Raw genomic sequence first — 14,591 nt, forward strand, 5'->3', positions numbered from 1 at the left:
TAAAAGTTGGGTTGGGACCAAAGGGCATTAATAGGTGCAGGTGTATAATGGACTATGTGGCCACAGAAGCGCCTCACGAGTAAGCAGTGGATGCAGTGTAGACCAAGGTCAGTGTCCAAAGCCCGGGCTGACTAAGCCACATCTCCCTGAGGCCAGTGTACGCAGGTACCAATGACCCTGGGCCAACTGTTTGCTCCTTAAATCAGGAGAGAACATCCGCTACCAGGCCAGGGAAGAAAAGTAAAACAAGGAAAGGCCCAGAGTAAAAGAAGGAACAGGCAGGACTGTTTACTCCTAGGGACGCCTGGGTGGCTTAGTTTGCTAAGTGTCTACCTTCAGCTCAGGCTGGATCTCAGGGTCGTGGGATTGAGCTCTGCATTGGGCTTCCTCTGCCCACCCCCAACCCATGCTAAAAACAAACAAACAACAACAACAAACCCAAAAAAAATTGTTTACTCCTAAAAGGTGTTTGAGTAATCAGGAATTTAATTACACTTTCCTGTGTGGCTAGGTTGATTGTACTCTCAGGCAGAAATAAGGTTTTAAAAAGAAATTAAGTCCAGTTATGACAAAAAAGAGAGTTTAGAGTCCCTGAATTTCTTTCTTTCTTTCTTTTTTTAATTTTTTTTAAAGATTTTGTTTATTTATTTGACAGACAGAGATCACAAGCAGGCAGGAAGGCAGGCGGGGAGTGGGGAGGGAAGCAGGCTCCCCGCTGAGCAGAGAACCTGATTTGGGGCTCCATCCCAGGACCCTGGGATCATGACCAGAGCCAAAGGCAGAGGCTTTGGAGCCCCTCTTTTTTTTTTTTTTTTTTTTTTAAAGATTTCATTTATTGAGAGCGAGAACATGCTCAAGAGAGAGCACAGGTGGGGAGGGTCAGGGAGAGGGACAAGCAGACTCTGCTGAGCAGGAAACCTGATATGAGGTCATGACCTGAGCCGAAAGCAGAATTTTTTAACCTACTGAACCACCCAGCTGCTGCCAAGCTCTTATATTTCTTGACTGTGAAATCTGTACTAAGAACTTTTAAACTACAATTATAGGTCCACATAGTAATAGAAGACCCTGTGAGTTTGGAGCTCTGAAAGTATAGTCAGGAAGTGTAAATTCTAGTCATGATTTTGTTGCTTATTATTGTGGTAACTTGAGCAATCCTTTATTTTACCTAAGGACTTTATTCAATCTAAAATGGGTGTTAGAACACCTGTCCAGCGTTCTTCAGGTTTCCCCGAGCATCAGATGAGATCATTTACGTAAAAGGGCGCTGAGAAGCTAGAGAGCCTAATGTGATCCCAGGCAATTATTATGAATTAGAACAGGAGCAATGATGAGTTTTGGAGGCATCACGGAATGCAGATTTCTGTCAAAATGAGCTCCCCCAAATGAGGTTATGGCAGTCAATGTATAGTGAAGGGAGTCAATATATTGAGCTATGAGGAAATATATTACAGTCTTAAGAATCAGAATGACCTGATAAGGAATTCAAGAATTCTTAGCTCAGTTATTTACTATCTTTATGGTATGAATGAAGTTAATTTACCTTTTTGAGTCTCCACTCTCTCATTTGCAAAATGAGTTTATGGTGAGGTAAATCATTTTTTAAAGAAAATGATTTTTTAAAAACATAATTTTTAAAGAAATCATCATTTCTTTATGATAGAAATCAGGTGTGTTAGGGGTGTTGATCATAGCAGGCCTTCACCTTAAAAGATAATTGCTGGGGCGCCTGGGTGGCTCAGTGGGTTAAGCGGCTGCCTTCGGCTCAGGTCATGATCTCAGGGTCCTGGGATCGAGTCCCGCATCGGGCTCTCTGCTTGGCAGGGAGCCTGCTTCCCTCTCTCTCTCTCTCTGCCTGCCTCTCCATCTACTTGTGATTTCTCCCTGTCAAATAAATAAATAAAATCTTAAAAAAAAAAAAAGATAATTGCTTTTACTCATTCTCTATGGGTGTGAACCAGTTGACGTTAACAAAACAGGATTGGGAGGTGGGGGAAGGTGAAGCTGTGGAAGAACTCGGGGACGTTGGCAGAGGTAAGTCATACACACGACTGTAATGTTCCTTGATTAAACACTGTATATAATGTATGCATTTACATTTTGAGGGCAAGGGAAATCTTAAGAATCATTCCGAATGAAGGAGGAGAGTGAATTTGCTCCTCTCCATGTGCCCTGGGAAAAAATGTGGTAAGTTTGGGTTTATCTTTAAATTCGTTGGAACTACAGAGACTGCATATATCCCACGATGATAAAGCTAGGACTGTTTCATTGGGGCATTTGTGGTACTAAGTGCAGTACCTGAACAGGACACACTCTTCTTCTTGTAAGCTTGCAAGCTAGTGGGATAGGCTAAAAAAGCTTTCAAATACCTAAGTGATTCTGAAAAAGCTAGTAATTGATTTCATTACTATGAAAAAAGCTAGTAATTGAGAAAAAAACTAGTCAGTGATTTCATTGCTCAAATAAAAAGCAGTGTCCAGAATGAAGGGAAGAGAAGCTAAAGTTGTAGTTTGGGACAAATAAAGATCATAGTGTTTTTTTTTTTTTTTAAAAAAAAGAACAAAAACAAAAACGCAATGTGCAGAGTGTTTACTCAAAGGGGAGAATATGGGATCTCGATCTTCCCTTAGGCTGCTGTGAAGGGTACCAGGGTAGTTATGTGGAGACGAATCTCCACGGAGGGTAAGGCTTGAAGCAGAAGACCAGGGGAATGATCTTGACTTTGGGAATCAGCCACTTAAAGTTGGTTTTGACATATCAGTAGAAAATCTGTTTCTGGGAAAGTTGGAGCAGAGGAAAAGGCAAAAGGGATCTGGGACACTGTAATAGGCCCAAAGGTTAGCCAGAGGAATTTTTGTTCACCTTAGGCAGATGAACTTTTCAGTAGCAAATTGATAATAGTGGGGTCTATCTATCTATCTATCATCTTCATAATTTTCCAATTAGCTTTCATATGAATTAGGTCATTTAATCTGAGAACAATCCCGAGAAATAGTCAAAGCATATGTCAGCCTTAATTTGCTGATTAGAAATAAAAAGTTCAAAGGGAGCGAGTGACTTGTTCAAGGTTACACCGTAAATATTGGATTCGGGGCTAGAACTGATGTCTTCTGATGTCAGTCTTCCTACAACATACACAGGGAGTACACTCTGCATCTTTACTCAGTTACAAAAACAGCATTTTATTTATTTTTTCATAAATATTTAATTTATTTATTCGACACAGAGGGAGAAAGCAAGTATAAGCAGGGGGAGTGGCAGGCAGGGGAGAAGCAGACTCCCCATTGAGCAGGGAGCCTGAGGTGGAGCTCGATCCTAAGACTCTGGGATCCTGATCTGAGCTGAAGGCAGACGCTTAACTCACTGAGCCGCCCAGGTGTCCCCCAAACCGCATTTTAAATGAGAGAATTGCCGCAAACCTCTAGATAAAAGCTAAAAGCATCATGCCAAATCCAGATACTATGTGACTAGATCACATGTTTAGATGTTGGAGTATATCCCAGTTTCAGATCTGTTGCTGGTATTTTAATCTACAGGTCTGATAGGACTGAGATTTATCCCGCCTGATTCTCATGTTCCCTATACTGGGATTGCCTAAAGTATCGAGAAATGTTTCTGTGAACAATTTCAGTTCTCACCATCTCTTCCCTCTTTTAAGGAGAAAATGGAGCTGTTTGCATTGGCATTTCAGATCAAGAGGTACGTAATTAAGCAGAAAGGCTTCTACTTTGGGAAAGCATATTCTTGGCATAGGTCTGTGGGGGCAAATACAGCGTATCGGTAGGTCAACGCTACCTCCCATCCTTGCAATGTTAGGCTGATTCATTTGGGACATTAAAGAAATTTGCTCTTTCCAAATTTCATTTATGAGACAAGCTTAAAATGAGCTGCATTAAGACATTGAGAAATCATGGCATTTTTTAAGGCCATTTTGTCCTCGGGCAACCTACATAGGCAAGGAAACAAAACTCTTTTATAAACTAATTGTCTCAATGTAGACTCTAACTCTGCCATTATTATAATTAGAGGCCCCAAACCAGTTCATTTTTGTGTTATAGACTATAGGTTTTTTTTTTTTTCCTTTCTTTTCTTTCTTTCCCTTTTAAACTTTTGTTCCTGAACTATCTGATTAATTACCTCAGTCAGTAGTTATTACTACTTCCAAAAATTAAAAGGAGGGAATAATATCCTAGTTAAGAGATACCTGCCAGAGACATAAGATCCTGTGAAATTCTGGCTCAAGTGTTTATCCTGGATTTGTGCATTTTTTTTTTTTTCCAGCATAACAGTATTCATTATTTTTGCACCACACCCCGTGCTCCATGCAATCCGTGCCCTCTATAATACCCACCACCTGGTACCCCAACCACCTACCCCCCGTCCCTTCAAAACCCTCAGATTGTTTTTCAGAGTCCATAGTCTCTCATGGTTCACCTCCGCTTCCAATTTCCCCCAACTCCCTTCTCCATAACAAATAGCATGGAGGACATGGGGACTTAGAGTGGATTTGTGAATTTTGACCAGAGCTGACGACTGCTGGCTGGATGGTGAATGATGCCATTCCTCCTGGGACGGAGGGTCACTCCCTGCTTTTATTTATGTTCCATTTTATTTAGTATGCGTCGTGGGCATGGTGCCACTCTGACTTTTAACCCTAATGGAGAGAGCACACAAGTTGACTGGAGACCTCTAGGGAAAATCAAGCTTTAATGACAATTTGAGTGTGAAATCTGGTCTCTGGAAGAAAGGTCACCACATCTGCATAGCCCCTGGAGTCAGGCTTAGAGCCCCGTCTGCCTTCAAATACAGAAGCATTTTCCTGTGTCTTAAGGCTGCTTTAGTGTGAGGTACAAGAAGCACATGACAGAATCAGGGGAACTGAGTGATGTTTGTGCATGTTTGACTGCACTCTGCATCCTAAGAGAAGACTTTGGAGAAGCCCAATCAATACTACAAGCATGTCCTGGACAGCAGCAATGCTGTTTTCATTCTGTTACAATAATGAATTGAAGTCTCCCAACAGCAGGTATAATAAGCACTACTCAACCCTTGATATTCAATCACCTTTAACTGGTTATATCTATCTAAAATTCACTCTTAGCTGTGGTGTTACAATACCCCACTGGCAACCTTTTATGGCTCTCCCTGCACAAAAATGCAAAAACATCAAAAATGCCTCTCAGTGCCATCAACTCCGTGCTTCCCTAGATTTGCTAAAATGTTTTCCATTTTTTATTTAAAGTCCAGTGGAAGGCATTCAGACATTGTGCACAAAATGAAGTGGTTTTGCCTTCAGTTTGAAATTATTTTTGCCATTACCGTTAGCCTAGAGTTCATCTCTTCATCGTTTCTGGATGTGAAGTGATTTTGTGTTATTTAGATCCCCTAAAGCAAGCTAATCTTTTACGAATAAAAATGAAAAGAAACCAATTTTTTTTTTTTTCTCACGAGACTCACTTGTGTTTTTTTTGGTACCTGATTCTTTTTTTCTTTATTTCTTTTCTTTTTTTTTTTTTTTTTTTAAGATTTGTGAGGGGTTTTTTTGTTTCTTTGTTTTTTGTTTTTGCTAGGAGATCAGAAGCATGATAACTAATGCAGCATACATGCAGTAGGAATGAGCAGGAAATTCTGCCTTATTATATTAACACAAATGTGACAAAAAATTAAGGGCTCATGAAAAATCCTGGTAAAATCCACATCCTGGAGAGAATCCAGGTTTAGAATTCACAGTCTGAAAATAGTGTCTCAACCTATTTTGCCCAACTCTGATTTTATTTACAATTTAATTTTAAAAGCAAAGAATCTGTTGTTTTAGGGTTAATTCAACATTTGAACAAAAGTATAAAACAAAAGTATTGAAACTATGTTGCAAGGTCATTGTTAGATTTTAAGATTTCAATTTGGCCAGTTCAGAGTGCTTCATGTAAATGTGATAAATTTCACCAAATATTTTGGCCTAAATATCAGGGTAAAAATCACAATAATTAAGAAAGATAATAATTGAAGCCATTCTAGAGATAAAATTAATAAATTTCTTAAATCTTAATCTTAAAAATACTAACTCATGAGTAGTTTAATAATACAATAATGTATTTTACATATATGTGTGTATAGAATATATATAATATATATATTAGATTTTGTGGATAAGCTTTAAAATAAGAGGTTCTACATTTCTTTATTTGTTGTATACAGAACAGGAGAACTTCTACTTCCCAACAAATAAAAAGCTAAAGGTTTCATCAAAGCAAGGGTGGTAAAACTAAACTTAGCTTTTATAATAAAAATAGTGTCAAATTCAATTTCCCTTTCTAGTACCGAGTAATTCTGAAATGTTTTGAAGTAGCACCAGGCTGCAGAGTAATGCGATCTGCAAAATATCACCAGTATTTTCAGACATGTGGTAATGATTTTCCTCACACTTAAAAGTGGCCCCAATTCTAACAATAAGCACAGTTGCTTTAGAAAAAAATGCTAACTTTGACAGGTTTGCTAGCCATTTTTTTATTATGTTTAATGAAAGATCACTAACTTCTAATACTTCAAAAGCTCACCCTGTTTTTGAGAGGGAAGGTGCAGTCGTCACTGTAAATCCTTATTGCCCAAGCAAATAGTGGAAACGCTAGACCAGTACACTAAAGAATTAGGTTCCCTATACTTAAGATGCTTAGAATTTCAACAATTTTTAATTCCAAAATTGTGGAACTATATAAAGAACTTTGTAAGGCATATTATTAAAAAATAATCCTGTTTTCACAATGTGTCCAATATGAAATACAGACTTTTGCTTTATAGAAAATTACTCAAAATTAATAATATGCATAGGACTGATAACATGAATTATTCTCTTAAATTCTAAAGAAATCTAAATCCTATCAGAATTTGGAATTGCAGCACAATTTATCTCCAAGTGTTATAAAATAGATGAATTTGTACAGTGACATTTGTAGGAGTGAATAAAAAGGATTTGGGAAGAAAGTAATTCAGGTCCAGTACCATGCCCAAATTCTTTAGTTTGTTTTCCTAGAAAAGTAACATCATAGGTACTTAATATAATTAATGACCAGAAGCATAAGAAAGTTGTGAAAAATCTTCATTTTGAAATGACAACTATGTGTCTTTTTGATATACTTCCATCTGAGATGTGAAATTAAATTTACTGAATTCAGCCACTATAGAAAAATGTTTCATAGCTAGAACACAGAAATGATTTAATAAGTTCTATGAAAAGTCAATTTGCATGAGATCAGCACCTAGCCTATAACGGGTGGTAATGGATTGTTGGCTTGATTTTATACCACTTGACATCAGATTACAATACACTGAATAAATGTTAACCTATAATCCCTTTAGTAAAAGCGAGTGTTGTTTGTCTTCCCTTGTAGAGACCACATTGATTTTCTTTTATTGGATGCTCAACCACTGCACCTTAGATTGATTACTTTGAATTAAATGTGCAGAGAACATTTTTATTATTCTAAAACAGCAATCTTAACATTAAGGAGATGCACTTCCTCCCATCCCTTCCATACTATAGAATGTATACTCAGCCATATCATTGAGATTTCTTTAGTTTTCCCATTTTGTTTCAGGGCTGCTGTGATGCTGACCCCTACTCTGCCCCCATGACCCTTGACCCAGACACATCTGACCAGTCAAGGCTCTGGAGGTGGCAAATTAATAGAAGCCCTGCTTGTTAATTGCATAAAAGAAAAGCCAAAGAATTCATCACCTCAGTCATGGCCATTGCTTCCCTTTGACCTCCTTCTCCCACAAGGCTTTTGCTGGTGGTCACATCTGTGGTTTTCCTATAGCCTACATATTTGCCATATAATTATTCAGCATCAAACCTTATTAATCAAATCGATGCTGTGTTTTAAATGGAAATTGCAGGATTAATACAAGCATTCATTTCATCCTGAAAATCTTGATGGCTTTAGCACATGAAATCCAATTGGAATATAAAAGAAGGGATGTAGAGACCTGATTGAATTAGGGGAGGCATGGTGCACATTAAATTACATATGCCAGCAGGGTTCCATGCTTTTATAGTAAAATACTGCTTTGGAGTCCATACGTCATATACCTCTTGTGATTTCTGTTACTCACTAGCACTCTCAAGATAAGCAAGGATATAAAATGTTTCCATATTCTTAAAGGTGTTTTTCAAGTATCCAATATGTTTCCAATAGAAAAAATAATTTCCTATGACTGTCTCATTGAGTGTAAGAGGTTATCGCAAGAAGATACAGCTGAAACTAGGTATATTGGTGTTAGACATCTCTCTGTGTGATGGGGAAGGATAGGTGAATCATAAAATATCTCTTAAGAGAACGTTTTTTACCCCAAAAATCTTTACATAATAGGTGGTCAATAAAAATTTAATTAACTTTAAAAAAGGATTTTATACAGGGCCTGGGAACTACCCATGTTTATTTTACTGTATTTATTACAGAAAACACTACTGGAGACTGAGACTCAGAAGCCAGAGGCACAGCCACACTGTTATTGACAAGTACCACAAAGATATTACAGAACTCAATAGCTTATTCTTTGGGGTTAACCCTGACCTAATGCAAGATTAGCACTAACACATTGATAACCTAAGGAACTAGGCAAAGTATGTCCTTAAATGTTTCACTTTGAAAAATTTGGTACACTCTAGAAATTCTCTTCTCCCACCAAGGTTTTCTTAGTTCAGTTTTATTTTTAGTCTTTGTGAATAGGAGAAGAGAAGTGAGTGACTTCGTATCAATAGCCCATTTACGGATGTCCTGGATAAGCTGCTGGTCACTCATTTATATATGAATGTTTGGAAGGAATTTGAATATGATGGGGAGGGATTATCATAAAAAGACAAATAGTTGCAAAATAGTAAAAAAACCATTTTGATTAAGAGGATTCAGTAAGGGGAAGTGGCTTTGTCTCATCATTGCAAGTCAGGTGTTTTGGAAGACATTCCTTTCAAAATTTCCTAGTTTTATGTAATTTAAAGGTCAGGCTTTCTCTTAACTAAAACAAGTATAAACTTACTTTTGAGGTTGGATGTAACTCTTTGATTTTTATTTTATTTTTTTATCTAATGAAACAAAGATCTTTCCACAAAAGTCTCTGATAATCCATAGGTACCAATATGTGAAGTAGAAAATCAGGTCACTCCCTCTAGACAAATACAGCCCCCTGGATGTCCAGTTTGGTGAACTTTTGTCTTTATCTAAAACAGAGGAACAGTGCTCGCTTTGGTAGCACAGATACTAAAATTGGAACAATATAGAGAAGATTAGCATGGCCCCTGTGTAGGGATGACACACAAATTCATGAAGTGTTCTGTATTTAAAACAAAACAAAACAAGGAAAACAAAAACAAAAACAAAAACAAAACCAGAGAAACATCTTGCCAGGGTACATGGGGTAGGAGCTAGATTTCATGCCCTCTTACACTTACTGTAAGGTGTGCTTCTACAGTGAACAACCTGTTCTACCATATGTGGCAGACCTGCTTTCTATGAATATCCAAAGCAATATAGCAATCTTTGTTTGCTTTCCACCAGTTGCTTACAGACCAGATTTAGTATTTAGTATTTACTTTTAAAGAATAAATTTGAATTCAAATAAAATTATGTTAGAAACATAACAGGGAGAAAGTTCTGATGAAGGAGAATTTTTCTGTGGAGTACATTTAAAGGCTAATTATCTGCCATATTCAACTTTGTTTCTCTTAGAGAATGGCAGTGAGTTTCCCCAGACTTGGTTTACTTGCATTACTATACATGAAGAATGCCTTTTTTTTTTTTTTTAAAGACTTTTTATTTACTTATTTGAGAGAGAGAGAGAGAGAGAGAGAGAGAGATCATGAGCCGGGTAAGGGACAGAGGAGAGCAGACTCCCTGCTGAGCAGAGAACCCAATGTGGAGCTTGATCCCAGGACCCCAAAATCATGACCTGAGCCAAAGGCAGACGCTTAACCCACTGAGCCACCCAGGCGCCCTGAAGAATGCCTTTGAATGAGCTCTGCCTATGGTAGCTCCTTTTAATCTGCCCTGTCATTTTGGAGTAATAACTCAAAGAATAAGGGTCTCCCCCCTCCTTAAACACTTTTTAAACATTTTAAGGATCCATGTCTCTAAAATTCTCATCTTAACATAAGAAAAAAGTTAATCAGAAGATGTTTATGGTGGTGTATTTATGAAATTGCACTTGACAATCATGAAAACAAGCTGCTGTAGTATATGTTCTGACACAAATTCTTTCATTTTAATATGTCCCTTGCCAAATTAGATGATTTTACTTACCAAACTTCATACATACTTCATGATTACTTGTAAAAGACAATTAGTTGTAAAATAAGTCAGCTCAGCATCCAGACAGAGGGCTTTAATAACGAGTTGATGTACGTATACTGGCAGGTGCTGTCTGTTAGTTAGAAATAAATAGTACCTCAGATTCTTCGCTGTAATTACCATCATCCACTATTTATACGTGACCTAGAGTTTGGTTCGTCATGGAATAGACTCCGAGCTGATTGTTTTTCATCAGGCCTCCATTAGGAGCTAAATTAAAATGAAAATCTTCAGGATGAATGAAAGTTTTAATCCAGCACGGTAATATTACTTGCTCTGGGCATAACTGTGTGTCTCAGTGAACATGGGCGTGTACAAGGATGTGTAAGGGGGTGGGTGTATGAGCACGCACTTCCACATTCTAGAGGGCAGGGTTCTGGACAAGGTAGATTCTCAAGCCGTTGTGCCGATTTTTTTTTCTTGTCAAGGTTTAGAAAGCCAAATTCTTTAGAAGCAACCCTGAAGTAAACAAAAGTAATAAATCAACTTGGTGTTTTTCTTCATTAATAAAAGGGCTAACATTTTCCTTGTTTTACTAGGAAAACATTGTTTGCCTACAAATGCCCTATTTTTGTTGATAGGAAGAAGGAAATCTGCTAAGTATATATTTGACATGTTAGAAGGGTTTTAAAGATAGGTAGATGCAGAAAACTGAAAATTGTATGCTTGGGAGTCTGAGGTCACTTTTTGGGGGCCAATCATGTAAGCAATTCTCTCTGCATACCGGGGGTTCTAAACATGGTGTGTCTGACTGAGGATGTGTGCTCTCTTTTTTGAAGGAAGCTTTATTTCCTCTCTCTGTTCCTAGGTTAACTCTAATTATTTGGTGTATCAAAATTAGGATAAGCAGAGTAGATTAAAAAAATCTAGTTCATTCATATATAGATATACACACACACATACACATATATAGGCACATACATATATGTATGTATGTATATATATGTATATATGTGTGTGTATCTATATATGAACTAGATTTTTTTTGTTGTTGTTAAAGATTTTATTTATTTATTTGACAGAGAGAAATCACAAGTAGATGGAGAGGCAGGCAGAGAGAGAGAGGGAAGCAGGCTCCCTGCTGAGCAGAGAGTAGATGCGGGACTCGATCCCAGGACCCTGAGATCATGACCTGAGCCGAAGGCAGCGGCGTGTTTATGTCACATAGTTAGGGTGTGCAGAGAATTAATGCCTGCCCAATGCTATCATGTATGGATTGGAAGAAAGCGAAGACTATTAAGTACTCAATGAGGAAAAAAAAAAAAACAACCTTGAAATTTTTTGGGAGACAGATGTGTAGGAAGGAGGTAGAGTAAGTTTTGGTGGCAAAGGGTATTTAAGTTATTTCTCCTCTCCTCCACCAGAGCATTTTTCACACAGTACAGTGAGACACTATGAAACCATATAACAATATTTTGAACGTTTCCTGAAATTGTGCAGTAGTCTAAAAATTCATAATAATATTCTCTTAGGCAAGGAACCTCTAGAGCGGAGGTGTACGTTAAATCAATTGAACTCTATTGCTCTAATTATATTGAGCTCACCTGTGATTTGCTTTGTTGTTATAATTATTTGTACCATTTGAGTCCTGAAGAAAGAATCCTTCTTTACAACAGGGGCCAGTCTTATTTGAAGCAAGAACAAAATGTTCAAATCCATTTATGTTGTCAATACATCTTGTTGAAGAGCAAAAAATCTTTTAATACTATTTCAAGTTATAAAATTTCCACATAAGTATTTTTTTATACTTAGTGCATATATGAAGAAAAAACTTCTTAGCATCCTATAAAAATAGGTCATAAATACCTAGGGAGATAGTTTCAGGAATCTGTACTTAAATCTATACGTAACATATTTTTCCCCCTGTGATGTCAGTTTAAACCGTAAGGATTAAATTATCCAAGTTGTGAAATGATTGGTTTTGTTTGATGTCATTATAATCAGTTTCTAATTTTGATCCACTTCGAACGTAGGTGAAAACTGCTTTTCTGTTAACATCTGGACAAGCGTTTCTATATTTTGGCTGAACTATCTCCACACTGTAAAAAGTACTCTTTTACAATATGCAAGGCACATTTCAAGATGATATTCTTCTCCATGACTAAAGAAAAGACATCTCTTTTTGCCAGTTGCCTTACAAAAAAAGTAAATCCCTTTAACTTGTTAATGTACTGGCCCGATAAGGAAGTAAATGATTTACATATTATTCATATATATATATATATAGTTATAGTGTATTACACTATAACAAAATGCCATTAAATAAATAATAGTTAAAGAATAATCTTTTCTTTCTTAACAGTAGAGTACAATGATAATGAAAAGCATGTTCTAAGAACAGTCACACAGATAACAAGCTATAAAACATAGAATAATCCGGTGAAATCATTCTGAAACAAAAAACTGATAAAAGCTAGACATTTTTCAAAGAATACATTTCCAGATGATGCTTTCTGCTTAACAAGAGCCTTTAAAAAATATAAGTGATAGAGTTGCTCATCTGTACACATTGTTCAAGTCTCAATTAAGTGTGCACTGTGCAAATGTGAACCATGCAAATGGACCCTTATGCTTTACTTTACGAGCAACAAATGACCACAGAAATTGACGAGTACAGAGGGCAAAGTCTTTATTTTAATGTGGGATTGGAAAATTGGGTCTTAAAAAAATTAAACAGAATTAAAGATAAATCCACCTATTCAATAATCTCCTTCAGAAGTCTGCATTTAAAGAAGAGCCTGACATTCTTTAATGAAAGCCCATCATACCAGTAATGCACTCTGTGCTTTTACTGACCAAATCATGCCATAAACTAAAGATTCAGTGCAGCATGATATCCAACCTTGCACCAGCTCCTCAGATAGTCCAGGACATCTCAACAAACACTTGAAATGCTACCAAACCCAAGCCGCCACTTCACATGATTTATGATGTCATTAATGTCAAGCTATCAGTGGACAAGAGTAAAAGAGACAACAGCAAAGCTGACTAAAAACAAATAGTTTTGATTAAACTCAAGGACGTTCAGTACAGCTTTCAGCAAAAAGGCATTCATCATTTCCGAAGCTGACCTTGTGCGTGTTTTTTTTTTTTCCCTTCGTTTTTTAAAATCCTAAATGCAAACGTAATGCACATTGGTATTCCTGCAGACTCTGAGCCCCATTTTAGCCGTGTCCAGTCTTTAAGGCAAAATGAATGAAGTAAAAGCTACAGCACCATTTTCGATGGGGCTGATGGAGTAGTTAATTGACCCTTTTCCTTAAACTCTCCCTTCCCTTCTCCTTTTATTTCCCAGAAGATTTCTGTCACTCACCTTCTATATCATTTCCAAAGAGTAGGCTCTTCTCCCCTTTCCTGTTTTATATGCCATTTTTTTAAATTCAAAAGAAAGGACTAAAAATTAGATATAACACGGAGGATAAAATTGGATGTGAAGTAAATAAGAGAAGCAAATTATTTTCACAGGAACATTTCTTACTCAGTTACAAGCCTTGTTTTCTAGAAACACAGTCAGATTATTCCTCAGAGTATTAGCATGCTTATGTCTCTTGTAATAAGCGGGCGTAATGCTCCTTTATCTGACACGGGCTCTATATAGAAGATCCCAATTCTCTTTTGAGCAAGAATTAAAATAAAGAAATGTAAAGGAGAAACAAATGATACATCAAAGATATAGTTCTTCGTCAATATCCAATTGGACCGTCACCTTAGGAAATCTTATTTCATGCCCTTGTAAAAGCTGCCATAACTCATTCAAACAACAGGAGGAAACTAATAGTTCAGCCTTTACATGTGTATTTTAAAAAGCTGTCAGTGGCCCTCTTGTTCTTCTTTTTACTTTTTTAAGGTAATAAGGTTTTCTACTTAAGTACAAATTTTAAACAGTGGTCATCTCCTCCCACACATTTCTGATATCTTTCTGAGGGGCTAGGCTTTAAATTCTTTTATTGCAATCATTCTTATATTTTGTTAACATTGCACACTTCAAAAGCATGAAGTATTATCAGCAGATATGGCTTTCATGGGCAATGATAGAAATTAAATTACATCTTGGTATCAGAGTAAAATTACTTAATTGTGAGATTTCAGTTTTAACCCTACATAAACTTAAATCAATTTTTTAAAAATCAGTATCTCTTAAGACTTAAGGAAAAAGCTATAGTTTTTTTTTTTTTTTAATGACTGGAATGCTTTCTGAAATGTTGCCCATTTTTAGCTGGAATTATTTACTCATATACACTTAAGACACTC

At 36.8% G+C, this 14,591-nt stretch overlaps 1 non-coding gene across 1 annotated transcript; it reads left to right on the plus strand.

Annotated features, from left to right (window-relative positions):
• The first annotated feature begins 9,230 nt into the window (after positions 1 to 9,230).
• LOC116587370 lies at positions 9,231 to 9,337 on the plus strand. The gene has a single exon (XR_004284394.1). It is a non-coding gene; the product is annotated as a U6 spliceosomal RNA (small nuclear RNA).
• Positions 9,338 to 14,591: the final 5,254 nt, after the last annotated feature.

This window comes from Mustela erminea, chromosome 3 (assembly GCF_009829155.1).
Source record: "Mustela erminea isolate mMusErm1 chromosome 3, mMusErm1.Pri, whole genome shotgun sequence".
In the NCBI taxonomy this organism is placed as follows: domain Eukaryota; kingdom Metazoa; phylum Chordata; class Mammalia; order Carnivora; family Mustelidae; genus Mustela; species Mustela erminea.